Source organism: Dioscorea cayenensis, chromosome 9 (genome assembly GCF_009730915.1).
Source record: "Dioscorea cayenensis subsp. rotundata cultivar TDr96_F1 chromosome 9, TDr96_F1_v2_PseudoChromosome.rev07_lg8_w22 25.fasta, whole genome shotgun sequence".
Classification (NCBI taxonomy): Eukaryota; Viridiplantae; Streptophyta; class Magnoliopsida; order Dioscoreales; family Dioscoreaceae; genus Dioscorea; species Dioscorea cayenensis.
This window is the reverse complement of record NC_052479.1, coordinates 24478070-24492439: the sequence shown is the minus strand read 5'-3', so window position 1 is coordinate 24492439 and position 14370 is coordinate 24478070. Positions and strand designations below refer to the sequence as shown.

Here is a 14370-nt window from a genome sequence, read left to right as displayed (position 1 = left end):
AATTATTTCTGTTACTCCAAACACAATAATAATATGAAGGAAAACAAAAGAAAAACAATAGCATTTCATAGATTTATGTGGTTCAGTCGATGTAACATCCATAGGCAGTGGCATAGAGATTTTCTTATTCTTCTCTTTCGATGGAAAAAATGGATACAAGACAATACAAAAAAACTCTATATATCTTAATTAAAATAAAATAATATGACTCTAACTGGATCAATCTTACAACTGAACAAAACTTGATCAGTTTGTAATACGAGGGCCCAAATCATAAGCCCACTATTAATCTTCATTGAATTTTCTAATTTTGGGTTAGGTTAAGTCATAATTCAGAAATGGTCACCATAATCTTATTGAAGACATCTCAATAATTTCCCAACATCCATCGATTTACACAACCCTAACAATAAAGACCAGCAATAGATGATACTTGCCTAGTCTAAGGAGATCCTTGTCGGTGAGATAGTGGCAACTTATCCGTGGACTATCTACTCTTCATTTCTGATCTGTTAGTAATATTGGGCAGCTGGTTGACAAGAACTTTTTAGCCGGGCAAGAGAACCGGCTTTTTCCTTAAAAGTTCTTCAATGGTAGGTATAAATTCACCTCCAAACATCTTCAAAATTTTTGCAAGAAGCGTTGTAGTAGCTGATGAAGAGATGGGTTGTAGGGACGAAGGAGAACAATCGAAGCTCTTAGTAGCTGCATCATCGCAGAGTAGCAGGGAAGGAAAAATGAATCCTTTGAGTCTCTAATGACCCAATCAATATTATTATTATTATTATTATTATTATTATTATTATTATTATCACTAACTTTCCTAATAAACCATAATTTTACATTTTTTTTATATTTTGCCTATGAAATTTTCAATCAGGCCCCTCAAGTTTTCATTCATTCCTTTTCCTTTTTTTGTTAATTTTTTTAAAACTCTTACACTAGAACTAAGATATCCTCTTTTTATTTCCATTTTTATCCTTCTGTTTTTTTAGCAACTAAGTCCGACATTTCTACATTTTTACCTTCTGATTTTTGCAAACAAATCCTCAAATGTCCTTTTTAACATGTTCATCAATTTTTTCAATATAACCCACTTTTTGTTTCTTACAATTTTGCAAGAACATCCTTGATATTTTCATGTATTTACTTTTTCCTATCATCTAAAATATATAGTTTTTTCCTCACATTTGTTTTTTTTTCATTTCTTAAATTGTGTCACTAGAACTATATAAATTCATATAAAATCATTAAATAATAAGTTTAAGAAACATTCACCTGAAAGGCATCATAAATGTAAGGTTTATACCTTGAGTTTAACAAAGGTCCACTGTCACCACAATTGATTATCTAACAAACCAAGTCAATAGTGAAAAAATGTAAAATTTTTTTTTAATCAATCATCACTCTTAACAATCACCATGATGGGATCTAAAATGCTCATGTTTAGATCAATATTCACAAATATATGTTTGTGCTAATATCTTGAATTGGAATGCATGTGATCACATTGCTTGACATTGCTGATATTGGTGTGATACATGGGTCATATAATTCTTCACTAGTTCACATGCATACAAGGCACTTGACACATCTGAATTGCGTGTGTGTACCGTAAGTGCATGGGTGTCGAAGTAATAAAATACCCGATGAGTTGAGTAGTCGAATCCACAGGGAACAGGGTTACTAGTACTAACTGCTTCTCTGCTATCTAGCCTAATGATAAATGGGATGACGTGATTTTCTAATGTGGAAAGAAATGAATATGGAGACGAATATGAAAGGGACAAAAATAGAGGGAGATCTCAATTAGTAAAAGTGGGATATTCAAGCAATGCTCCTCCTAGGATTCAGGTATTAGGTACTAAGTATGCAAAGAGTTTCTGGAATGTGTAGGTTAAATCGTTGAAATCCAAAGATAATCAGATTTTGGCTCTAGATCACCAATACTGGTCCCCTACGAGGTCCCGGTGGAGAAATTGATCAATCTTAACACCTCACACCACATATGACTACAAAGCACTCTAGAGATTCCAAAAGGTGTATCCGATTCCTAAGAATAGACCTAACCCTACTTCTAGGTTAAAGGCCCCTAAGAAATCTCTCAATCTCACACCTCACACCAAATATGGTTGTATAGAGCTTAGGAAATAACCATGGTAAAAATGATGCTCAATGCATGTAACAACATATAGAAAAATATGTCTACTCAAGAACTTATCAGCACTCCTTTAAATGCATAATGTGATGTTCTAAACTTGGTGTGAGTATTTAGTGTGAGATCTTATACACTAAACTAGATGTTCTAACAATCATCATCCTTGATATACAAATGTACACCTTATACCCTAAACTCTAAATCCTATCCTAAACTTTAAACCTTATAAAACATATCTATTTAGTGTAACATAACAAAGCAAGGTTGGTATTGTATAATTGATGTTACATTGAATTTTTTTACAATTTGAATCATTTAAATTTTATAAAAAGATAGTTATATAAAAAACTAATGTTTGATTACTGAATCAATATCTTATTTACTTTCCATAAACAAAAACAATCAGTGGTGGAGCTAGAAAATTTTTATAAGGGGGAAAATAAAATATTGTAAATCAAATTTTGAATACAATTAAAATTATATAATAACACAAGTTAAATATCATAACTAGTTAAAGTCTTTTACATAAACACCTAGTACAAAACATTAACAAGAAAAATTCATATGATCTTCGAATTTGATCTCTTAAATTAGGATAATATTCAATAATAGGCTTTTAAAATCTAGGATCTGAAGGAAAATTTTCTAAATCGAAGTCCATGTGGTTCCTCTTTGAGCCATGATATTTAGGATCCACCATATTGTCTTCATTTTTTTTTGCTTTGAGACATTTCTTATTCTATTGTTGTTTTTTTTCTTGAAATACCACTCCATAAAATCTCTACATAAATAAGAATAAAAAATTAAAGTCTATTTTATAGAAATATCTCAACATATAATCCCTATACTTAAATTTCAATTAACCCAAATCCAACACAAGATTAAAGAATAATTAGAAAGGTGTGAAAGAATCTAATGATGAGAACCCTAAAATCTAAACAATGAAAATAAAACCTTGTTCTTCACCTTAGTTGAAGATAAAGTATGAGAGAGATTGAGAGATAGTGTACTAAATCCCGGAGACTGGAGCTCAGTGGTGATGAGTAATGAGTGATGAGGGCTAATAATCAAGATGAAGATGAGAAACAAATGCCCAAAGATTCCTATGGATGAAATGAGAGCATGACTAATTGAAAATGAGAATATTATTCTTAACCCTAACTGAAGATAAAAATTAGGGAGATAGTGTACCAAATCCCAGAGGCTGGACCGCTGGAGCTTGGCGGTGATGACTAATGAGGGTGAGAAATCAAGTGAAGATGAGAAACAAATGCCCAAAGATTCCTATGGATGAGACAAAAGCATGACTTCGTTCGCCTTTTCTTCCAAAGACTTTCAAAGAGAAAAGTGAAGGGTAGCTGATAAATATTTATGTTTTGTGACTTGTGGGGATGAGAAATCATGTGCTTTCATGTTGATTTGGTGAAGTTTTAATCGTACGAGCTAGGTTCTCATGCTTTTTGCTAGTATATTATGCATAATAGGGCAGGTTTGAGTGTGTATATGACACGTCCGTATATGCATGTAAACCGCAAGTGCACGGGTGTCGAAGTAATAATTCCAGATGAGTGGGTATCATATCCGCAGAGAGTAGGGAATAAAGACATTTAAGTTGTTTCATGACTAATGTGGAAAATGAATAGTGATATGTGTGACAAGATTCAATTCTCAAAAGTAAAAACAACAAAAAAGAGAGTACAAGTAAAGTAGAAGGTAAGGCAATCGATAAAGATGGGGTACCCGGATATTGTTCCGCCTAGGATAATCATTTCAAGTGCAAGAAACCTCTATTATGCTTCCTAATTAATACAATAGTGAGTCATAGAAATCCTTAATTGCATAGTACCAAATCTAAGGTCAACCATGCCTAACTCTATACATGTCCCGGAGGAGAAATCGAACAATCTCAACACCTCGCACTCGTATAGAATTGCAATGAGCTCTAGGGATTCCAAATGATAAACCCTATTTCTATTTATATAACTAACCCTTTGGTCCAGGTGAAAGATCCCTAGCCACAATTAAGCCCTAGATGCTTAAATCACTTCAACGCTTCACTCTGTTGCACTGGCAACTAAGCCCCAGCGGAAGGTAATCCCTTTGCCCATTCACTCTACTATGGCCGCAAAGAACTCTTGGAATATGGAGGTAGAATAGATCACACTAGAGGGGAAAGGGGACACTCCGCTACCTCTCGACTTACCCTCTCAACCCTCTCCAATCTAGCTTTGTCTAACTCTCATGGTGTGTCACTCACTCACAAGAGTTACCAAGAAGAACACTCAACCCTAGTGTCACTCTAGGGGAGTATTCATACAATCAAGCATACAAGATCAGAACTTATGATAAACATCAATTAATTGAAAGCATAATAAAGAGATTCAATGAAATAAATACATCCTAGGGTTGACAAATACGGAAGTACCCACTAGTGGTTTAGCTCTCCATGGAGCTAGATACAATCAATGAAATCGAATGTAAAAACAAAGCATCCATAGAAAGCCCCCTCGTTAGTCATGGCGATGGTCTTATGGAGAGTCCTCTACTAGTCGCAAAGGTCCCTTTATCCGGCCTAGGATACACTTCACCGAATCGGTGCTGACGAAAGCTCTCCCACTAACCTTCTTCCAAACGGCGGGTGATGTCCGAGCCATAGAACCTCTCCAAAGCCCTAGCCAATACCTCTCAAAACCCTAGCCGCAGTCCTCTCTCAAATTGGGGAAAAGATTGAGAAAAGAACGCTGAAATAGGGGCTGAAATTGTCTTTTAAAGGGTTGGAATCGGGACTTCACACGCCCTTGTGAGCACCCCTGTGGATTTTTCCCACGAGCGTGTGGAATTCCACTCGCCCGTGTGGATTCTCTGTTTTCCTGTTTTATCGGCCGGCTGTGAACAGTGCTGGTACAGTATTCTTGCTACAGTACCTATTATAGTACCGGCTCAAAATACTCCTGAATCCATGCTTTCATTGAGGTAACGCAAACGGGCACAAGTCGGAATGCTTGAATGTGACTGCTCTTGTGCCCCTCCAAATAGTTGCGCTAACTCGAATACGAGGAGGTTGCCACACATTCCCGCATCTCGAACCCGACCTATGTCTTCGCGTTTGAACCTTATCAAGATTTCCTCCAAATTGGTGCATTACGACCCACATTGGCTTCTATCTCTCATATTCGGCCTCACAATCCTACCTGCATGAAAGTAACATAAATACACACATATTAGCAATAAAACCCGAGAAAAGTAATGCTCAACATAAGGAGAGAACGCTTCGCATTCTTATCGCACAAGCACTTATCAAACTCCCCCATACTTAAGCTTTTGCTTGTCCTCAAGCAAAAATTAAAACATTAAAGCATAGACGAAGGAAATATTGGAAGTGCTTCGCCTTAGGTTCACTAAAGCATACAAAGAGTGCATTCTACAAGTACGGAAAATTTCAACACTAAATATGAAAAATCAATGCTCAAGCTAAAAAAACTTGAATAAAAAAGGACAACAAATCTGAAATCGTGTAAGTGTGTGAACTCACTCAAGTCAATTCAAAGTATACTCCTCAAAGTTCTACGTATAAGGGGCTTATTTATCTACAAAAGGTAACAAAAATTCAAAAAGGATAGTAGCTTCACACATCCTCTAAGGTAGCCTTTTACAAAGTGGCCGCTAAGGTGGCTTTCACACTTTCGAGGTGGTAACTCTTTCTACCGGGGTGGTAGCTTTCACACATCCCATGAGATAGCTCTTTCTCTCATTAGGGCATAACTAGTATCCGATTTATGAGAGTAGCTTCATACATCATAGGTGGTAGCTCTTTCCACCCGACAAGCACAACTAAACAACAAAACTATTTTGTTCTTTCTTTTCATTTTCCATTTTTTTAGAAATAACACAAGAAGCAACTATAACTAGTCCCTTATACATCAAACATGAGTTTCCAAAATGAGTTCAAAGAGTGACTAGTGCAACAAGTGTCAATCGGGCAAAAATTCCTAGAAATTCAAGCAAAAACTAAAGCATGAAAATATTCAATGTTAAAAATTCTCCTAAACTCAAGAATACAATCAATGCAACTAAGGTGAACCTCTATTGGCTATGTTAGCATGTATATCAATCAAAAATAGTATAAAAGAGATGCGTGGACTATGAAACTCCCCCCCCACCCCACACTTAAGTTGTACATTGTCACCAATGTACACATGCAAGCTCATTCATAATGTAAATCAATTGGATTCAGATGTGGGTGAAGCAATCAAAACAATACTCCCCTGACTCCTAGTGTTGCATTTGATGGAGCTAAGTCCTTGGGAGAGTTGTTCCAATGGGTTGTGAAGCTCACACGACCAAATGCCGAAACACCTTGGTCGTGCCCATGACAAAGTCTCAATTCCCATGATGACAAGACCATCTGTACGCATACACGATGGGGTTTAGTGAAGCTCAATAAAAACAAAAATAACTCGAGTATATAAATGATGAGACAATGAATACAACTCGAGATACAAAATAAACTCAGAAGGAAAGTTCTTTCTTAGTATACAAGTCCAAATAAAATGTGGAAATAAAATATGAGGAAAATAAAATCAAGTGTCGATGCTACACTCTACATCCTCTACTGCTGCTGGTACTATATCAAGGGGTGCTGGTTTAGGTGGTGAAGGAAATGCTAGAGGGGTCTCGGGGTCTGCTTCTCAATAGCTGTCATAAGAAATCAAAATGGGTCATCATATCGACATACTGTGCTGACTGTATCGACCGCATCTCGATGATCTCAGACCGCAATGCACTTATAGTGCTCTCGAGCCTCTCTATATGATCATAGGCTCCTGAAAGGGTACCTTGGCACCCTGAGGTCTCAGTCGCCGTCGGTGCGGAACCCTCCACTGTATCCCTGCCTCCCTCGGCGCTCTCAGTGGTGGTAGTGGCTAAAATGTAAGCTCTAGGCCCATATCTGCGCACCGCTCCCATCATCCTGAGAGTATCAAGTCCAAGCGGAGAGGGTATAACTGTCTGATCGGTATCCCGAAGAGCATCACGGAGACCCATCCCCAGAATAAGTCTAGTAATGTAGGGACCAACAAATAATACTCCTACTCTCCCGTTCTGGCCCTCGTATCGCATGTAATCCACCACAGCATGCCCCAGATGAATAGGCACGGACCTAGCCATGGAATACAGTTAACGTAGACTCTGTCGGCTCAGAGTATTAGTGTTATCACCTCGGCCATCTAGAGATCTGCTAATGACAGTGAATAAATATCTGTAGCTCAGCCGAGACAAACATGTGGCCTTGGATACTCCCGGTTCATGCTGCCCGTGTCCGTACAAGACCTGGTAAGCCTGCTGTGGGCTCAAGATTCCAAAGTAATATGTTGGTAGATGCCCATACTCGGTTTCTATATATGCCTCATCGTACAAGCCCATGCGAACTGAAAACTCAGAAATACTCATAGCAAATTGGCGACCGAACACTCTAAACTATATGTCATCCACAAACTCAAAAGACGCAAGCACCTCCATAGTTAGCAGCCGGAAAACTGGCTCTCGTGTAGAAAACAACCTCTGCCAGCCTCCTAGGGCCATCAGCGCCTCCAACTCCCTGATTAACTCATTAACCCATTGGACCCCACATAACACACTCAAGTCCACGAACCGGGATTGGCCAAACCTAAGCCCCGATAGTCGCTCGAAATGAGCTTTATGTTCAGGATTCGGAAATACAATGTGTGCTAACTCGAGTGAAGGCTCCCTAGGGCGCTTTCCTTATTGCCTCCTCGAGTGTGGTGCCATTTATGCGATAAATGTAGAAGAAACGATCAAATAAACTCAAAAACAACATAGTGCAGAATTCCACATGGGCATGTGGAAATTACCCCATGCCTGTGTGGATCAGCGGGGTGTGAAAACCGCACGGTTGTGCATCAATTCTCCAAAAATTCAACTTAAAACCATCCCTAAGGACTTCCTAAACATGCATAGGACATTATAACATGAAAATTGGCACAACTCAAGATCCTCAATCCAATAAAAACCCAGGATTTGCGAAGAAAAGAGGATAAGAAGGGTTATTGATGAAAAAGATGAGAGTACTCCGAAAATCGGCATGAAATGTGAAGAAAAATCATCCAAAACAATGGTGAAGGTCCTCGAAGTTGATCAGGATTGGTTTTCGGTTGATTGGAGATAAAAAAGAAGAGAATCCACAAAGATTTTTAAAGAAAAACTCGCGTCTCTTGGAATTCTGTGCATCCACACAGGCGTGCGAAAATTACACACGCCTATGTACATGCATAGGAAAGTTTCATAGGGGCAGGTGCACGCCCCTGTGTGCTCTCGGAAAACACTCACTACCTCTGAACACAAATACACGGGCGTGTGAGAAATACCCATGGCCATGCGCCCGACCCACAGGGGTAGCCGCACGCCCCTGTGGCTGCTCTGGACATCTGTGAAAAATTTCTAAGTGTTCCCCACACTCGTGTGGAAATTCCGCATGAGCGTGGGAATTCACAAGCCCAACTCACAGGGGCAAGCGCACGCCCCTGTGACTTCTCGGGATAAAGAGAGCTCCTCTGCAAAGATTTGCACGGGCGTGTGGAAATTAATCACGTCCGTGCGATTTTCACAAGGTCACCAACAGGGGCGAGTCCACGCCCTGTGTGCTTTCTGGAAAATCTGCCAATCTCTGCAGGAATTCACACGCCCGTACGAAAATTACCACGGGCGTGTGTTAATTCCACAGGCCCGTGTGTTTTCTCAGGATGCCTTAGAAAATTTTGCAGGCTCTGCAGAAAATTTTTGAATATGTTTACACACTCAGAGCCTGCCTTATTATGGAAGTTTTACCAGTGAAAAACATGAGAAATAGCTCAAACGACCAAAATTTTGCCAAACTCACATGAAAACACACGATGAACTTGGAAACCCACGATAAAATCACAGCAGAAATATAAAACATCAAGACACCAACACTCAACAATTTATTCAAGCAACACTAAACTACCAAATTAAGAAAATAGTAAACACTTGGGTTGCCTCCCAAGAAGCGCTTGTTTAACGTCACTTACCTTGGCGTACCTTGTCTTACCTCACGGGGGCTCATAGATAAATGTTTCTCTCTTATCCATGGCTTGGAAACATGATGAGGTAAATATCTTGAGGGTAGAGGGAAAATTGTCGGGTTTTGGACTGCCTAGCAATGATTCACCCAGTTTGTTCAGTTCACGCAAGTCTCAAACAACCTTGGAGCATTTCCGGTGGTGTCTACTAGCCCTCTTCAATTTCTGGAGCACCTTCTTCAAGATGCCCGGGGTATATGGTACTTCTTCCGTCGAACCAAGCATCATGATCTCTTCATTGTCCTCCTCTTGGTCAAACAAACCTTCGTATGGATCTGGATTGAACATTTCCTGTATGTATTCATCAACAATCTCATCAGTAGCATCTATAAATTACAAAGTATCATCAAAATCAAGAGAATGCCACATGGTTTTAGCAAGACGGTATTTGAGCCTGTCATCTCCAACTCTCAAAGTTAGCTCTCCGCCGTCCATGTCAATCAATTCCTTGGAAGTCCGCAAAAACTGCCTCCCAAGTATCAATGGTACATCCGCATCCTCGTCGACGTCTAGCACTATGAAGTCAACCGAAAAAATGTACTTGTCCATCTTGACAAGCACATCCTCGATGATGCCTCTCGGATATCTCACTGTTCGGTCCGCTAGTTGCAAAGTCATCCGAGTAGGTCTAGGCTCGCCCTAGCCAAGATTTTGAAAGAAGGTGTATAGCATGACGTTGATGATTGCCCCTTTGTCCGCCAATGCCATTTCTTCACAAAGATTGCCAATATTACACGAAATGATGAAGCTTCCCGGGTTCTTCTTCTTGTTCAGCATGATCTTTTGCAAGACCACCGAGCAAGACGCATCTAAGATCACTAAATCACTCTCCTCCAACTTCCTCTTGTTGGTCAACAAGTCCTTCAAGAATTTTGCATACTTAGGCATTTGGTCCAATGCCTCAACAAAAAGAATATTGATGTGGAGTTGCTTGAACAAACTCAGGACTTCTTGTACTGTTCATTCCCTTGGTCATTCTTCAATCTACAGAGATAAGGGATTCTTGGCTTGAAAGATGGGGGTGCCACCTCCTTCTCTTTGCTTGTTCCCTCTTCAACCTCTAACCTCCGGGTGCGTGTTCATTTTGCTTCTCACTCGTAAGCCTACCGTCAACCTCACGACCACTTCTCAAAGTGATCGCCTTCACATAATCTCTAGGGTTGGTCTCGGTATTGCTCGGCAAACTTCCATGTGGCCTTTCCGATAAGGACTTCACAATATGCCCGACTTGATTTTCAAGATTACGTAAGGAGGTGGTATGGTTGCGAAGTGTAGCCTCAACTGATTCAAACCTTGTAGTTGATGATTGCACAAACCTAGTCAAGGCCTTCTCCAAATCGGTCATTCGGGTCTCCAAACCTAAGTCTGTTTTCCACATTTGGGCCTTGTTGTTGGAAACCCAGTGATCCCATGGCCTTTTGTAGACCTTGGATTGTAGATATTATTGTATGGATTTCCTTGATTCCTCATGCCATTACCCACAAAATCGATGTTCTCAACCGAAGATGCATCACCAATAGATATCGGGCAATCGGAGGGAGCATGTCCTCCACCACACCCGGTGTAAGTAATCATGGCCGTTACTCTGTTCGATGTTAGAAGATATAACTTCTTACTCAATGATTCCACTTGAGCGGCCAACGAAGTCACTGCATCTATCTCATGGAGACCAACCATCTTTTTCTTCTCCCTGGCATTCCATTGGTAGCTGTTTAACCCCATTTCTTCAATTAATTGACGAGCCTTACTGGGGGTCTTGCTACCTAAGGTACCTCCTGCTGCCGCATCCAAGATTTGCTTTGTACTCAGATTCAGACCATTGTAAAAGGTCTGAATAATCATCCACTCCGGGAATCCGTGTTGTGAGCACTTTCTCAGGAGCTCCTTGAACATTTCCCACGTCTCAAATAGAGACTCTAATTCCAATTACACAAAGGATGAGATCTCATTCCTAAGCTTTGCAAATTTTCCAGGAGGGAAATAATTGCCAAGAAAAGCTTCGACCATCTCCTCCCATGTGGTAATTGATGCTCTAGGTAATGAGTTTAGCCACTGCTTCGCTCTCCCTTTCAAGGAAAACGGGAAGGCTCTCAACTTGATGGCATCATCCGTTACACCATTTATCTTCAGCATATCACACACCTTAAGAAAGTTATCTATATGACTGTTTGGATCTTCATCGGCCAAACCATTAAACTGTGCGGATTGTTGCAACATGTGTATGAATGCTGGCTTCAGTTCAAAGTTATGAGCTGTAATAGGGGGACACACGATGCTTGATTGTGTCCCTAATACTGAAGGTCTGGCATAATCGGATAATGCACGCTGCTGCTCATTTTGTTCTACCATGTTTTCAGATTCTTATACTTCCAAATCATCTAGATTAGACTATTCTTGCACAGGTTCTTTCCCTTTTCTTCTCAATGTATGTTCGAGCTCGCGATCTCCTTCAATCAGTATGGAGGGGTTCCCTTGGGTCATAATCTGGAGCTGCACCCAAAAAGAAAGAAAAAGAAATCAGAACGATGATAGAATAAGAAATTATAAAATAGAATGAATAAATGAAATGAATACATCCTAGGGTTCACAAATAGCCAAGTACCTACTAGGGGTTTAGCTCTCCATGGGGCTAGATACAATTAATGAAATCGAATGTAAAAACAAAGCATCCATGGAAAACCCCATCGTTAGTCCTGACGATGGTCTTGTGGAGAGTCCTCTACTCATTACAAGGGTCCCTTTGTCCTGCCTAGGATACACCTCACCAAATCGGTGCCGACGAAAGCTCTCCCACTAACCTTCTTCCAAATGGTGTGTGATGTCGGAACCGTAGAACCTCTCCAAAGCCCTAGACAATACCTCTTAAAACCCTAACTGTAGCCCTCTCTCAAGTTGGGGAAAAGTTGGAGAAAAGAATGCTGAAATCGGGGCTGAAATCGGCTTTTAAAAGGCTAGAATAGGGATTTCACAAGCCCGTGTGAGCGCCCCTGTGGATTTTTCACCCGAATGTGTGGAATTTCCACACGCCCGTGTGGATTCTCTGTTTTCCTTGTTTTCTCGGCAGGTTGTGAAGAGTGCTGGTACAGTATTCTTGCTACAGTACCCTACTATAGTACCGGCCTGAAATACTCCTCAATCCATGCTTTCATCGAGGTAACGCAAACGAGCACACGTTTACGTCGTGGATCACCTTGCTTCTTTAATAATGGACATGTTGATGGAGATATTGTTCTATATGCACAAGTCGGAATGCTTGAATGTGACTGCCCTTGTGCCCTTCCAAATAGTTGTGCTAACTCGAATACGAGGAGGTTGGCACACATTCCCGCATCTCGAACCCGACCTATGTCTTCGCGTTTGAACCTTAGCAAGATTTCCTCCAAATTGGTGCATTATGACCCACATTGCCTTCTTTCTCTCATATTCGGCCTCACAATCCTACCTGCATGAAAGTAACATAAAAACACACATATTAGGGTTAAAACCTGAGAAAAGTAATGCTCGACACAAGGAAAGAACGCTTCACATTCTTATCGCAGAAGCACAGCCAGAGAATACACAAGGGTATGCGTCTGCCCCTGTGAACTGCACAGTAATGATCCACGCCCATACGGAATTTCCACACAGGCGTGCGGAACACTTAATGAATTTTCTCAGTTGGACAAAGAGTTTACAGGTACATGCATCTGTCCCTATAGTTCGGGCGCACGGGCATGGGTAATTTCCACACACCTGTGCATTTGCATTCAGAGACATTGTGTGTTTTCCCTAGAGCGCATAGGGGCGTGCGTCTGCCCCTGTGGCTCTCTCTTGTGGAGGTGCACGGGCATGGGTAATTTTCGCATGCCTATGTGGATGTGCAGAATTCCAAGAGACGCGATTTTCCTTTTAAAAAAATCTCATTGAAATCTTCACCCATTACCCTTCCAGACATCAAAAACCACTCTTAAACAATTTCCCAACCGCTCACCACTGTTTTAGATGGATTTCCAGTCAATTTCTAGGCCAAATTTGAAGTTTTCATACCCATTTCATCGGTAAACCTTTTACTCTCTCTTCTTTGTAATTTCTTATTGTTAGTGGATCAAAAGTCTTGCGTTGCATGCATTTTTCACTTTATAATGGTTTATGCATGTTTAGAAAGAGTTTTACCATGATTTTAAGCTGTGTTTTTGGAGCGTTGATGTTCGACCGTGCGATTTTCACGCCCTATAGATCCACACGGGCATGGGTAATTTCCATAAGCTCATGTGGAATTATGCAGTATGGTTTTCTGAGCTTCTTTGATCATTTTCTTCATCATTTCTCACAGGCATGACACCGCGCTTGAAGAAGCAAGAGGGTAAGCGTCATCGAGAGACTTCACCTGAGTTGGCACATATTGAATTCTCCAACCCTAAGCATCAGTGTCGATTCGTGCGGCTATCAAGACTTAGGTTTGGACAATCCCTGTTCATGGACTTGAGTGTGCTGAGTGAGGTCCAGCGAGGTAATGAGTTGGCTAGGGAGATTGACACGCTGCTTTCTGTGGCAAGCTGGAGGAGATTATTGTCGATACGAGAGTTAGTTATGCACACACTGACACTGGAGGTACTGGCGTCTTTTGTGTTCGGGCAGCCATATGGGAGATTTAACATCATTGATGGCATAAAGTTCGGCGCCTTCGAATGTCATTTTACCATGAGTGTCACTGAGTTTTCAATTTGCATGGGCTTGTATGATGAGACATACACAGATACCGAGGAGTATTGATACTTACCGACAGATTATCTTGGCATCTTAACTACACGGTAAGCTTACCAAGCCTTGTGCGGACAGGGACAGTGTGAACCTACAGTGTCCAAGGCCACATGTTTGTCTCGGCTGAGCTACAGGTATTTATTTGCCGTCTTTAGCAGATTTGTTGATGGCCGAGGCAACCAAACAGGAGTTTTGAGCCGGCAAGGGTTACTTTATTTGTCTTCCATGGTCCGGACCGTGCCGATTCACCTGGGGCACATTGTGGCAGACTACCTGTGATATCAGGGCCAGAATAGGAGAGTGGGAGTATTATTTGCTGGTCCCTACATCGCTAGACTTATTTGGGGGATGGGCCTC

The 14370-nt window shown here is 40.8% G+C and overlaps 1 non-coding gene across 1 annotated transcript; it reads left to right on the top strand.

The window, feature by feature from the left end:
• Positions 1-11125: 11125 nt before the first annotated feature.
• LOC120269797 lies at positions 11126-11232 on the top strand. The gene has a single exon (XR_005539432.1). It is a non-coding gene; the product is annotated as a small nucleolar RNA R71 (small nucleolar RNA).
• Positions 11233-14370: the final 3138 nt, after the last annotated feature.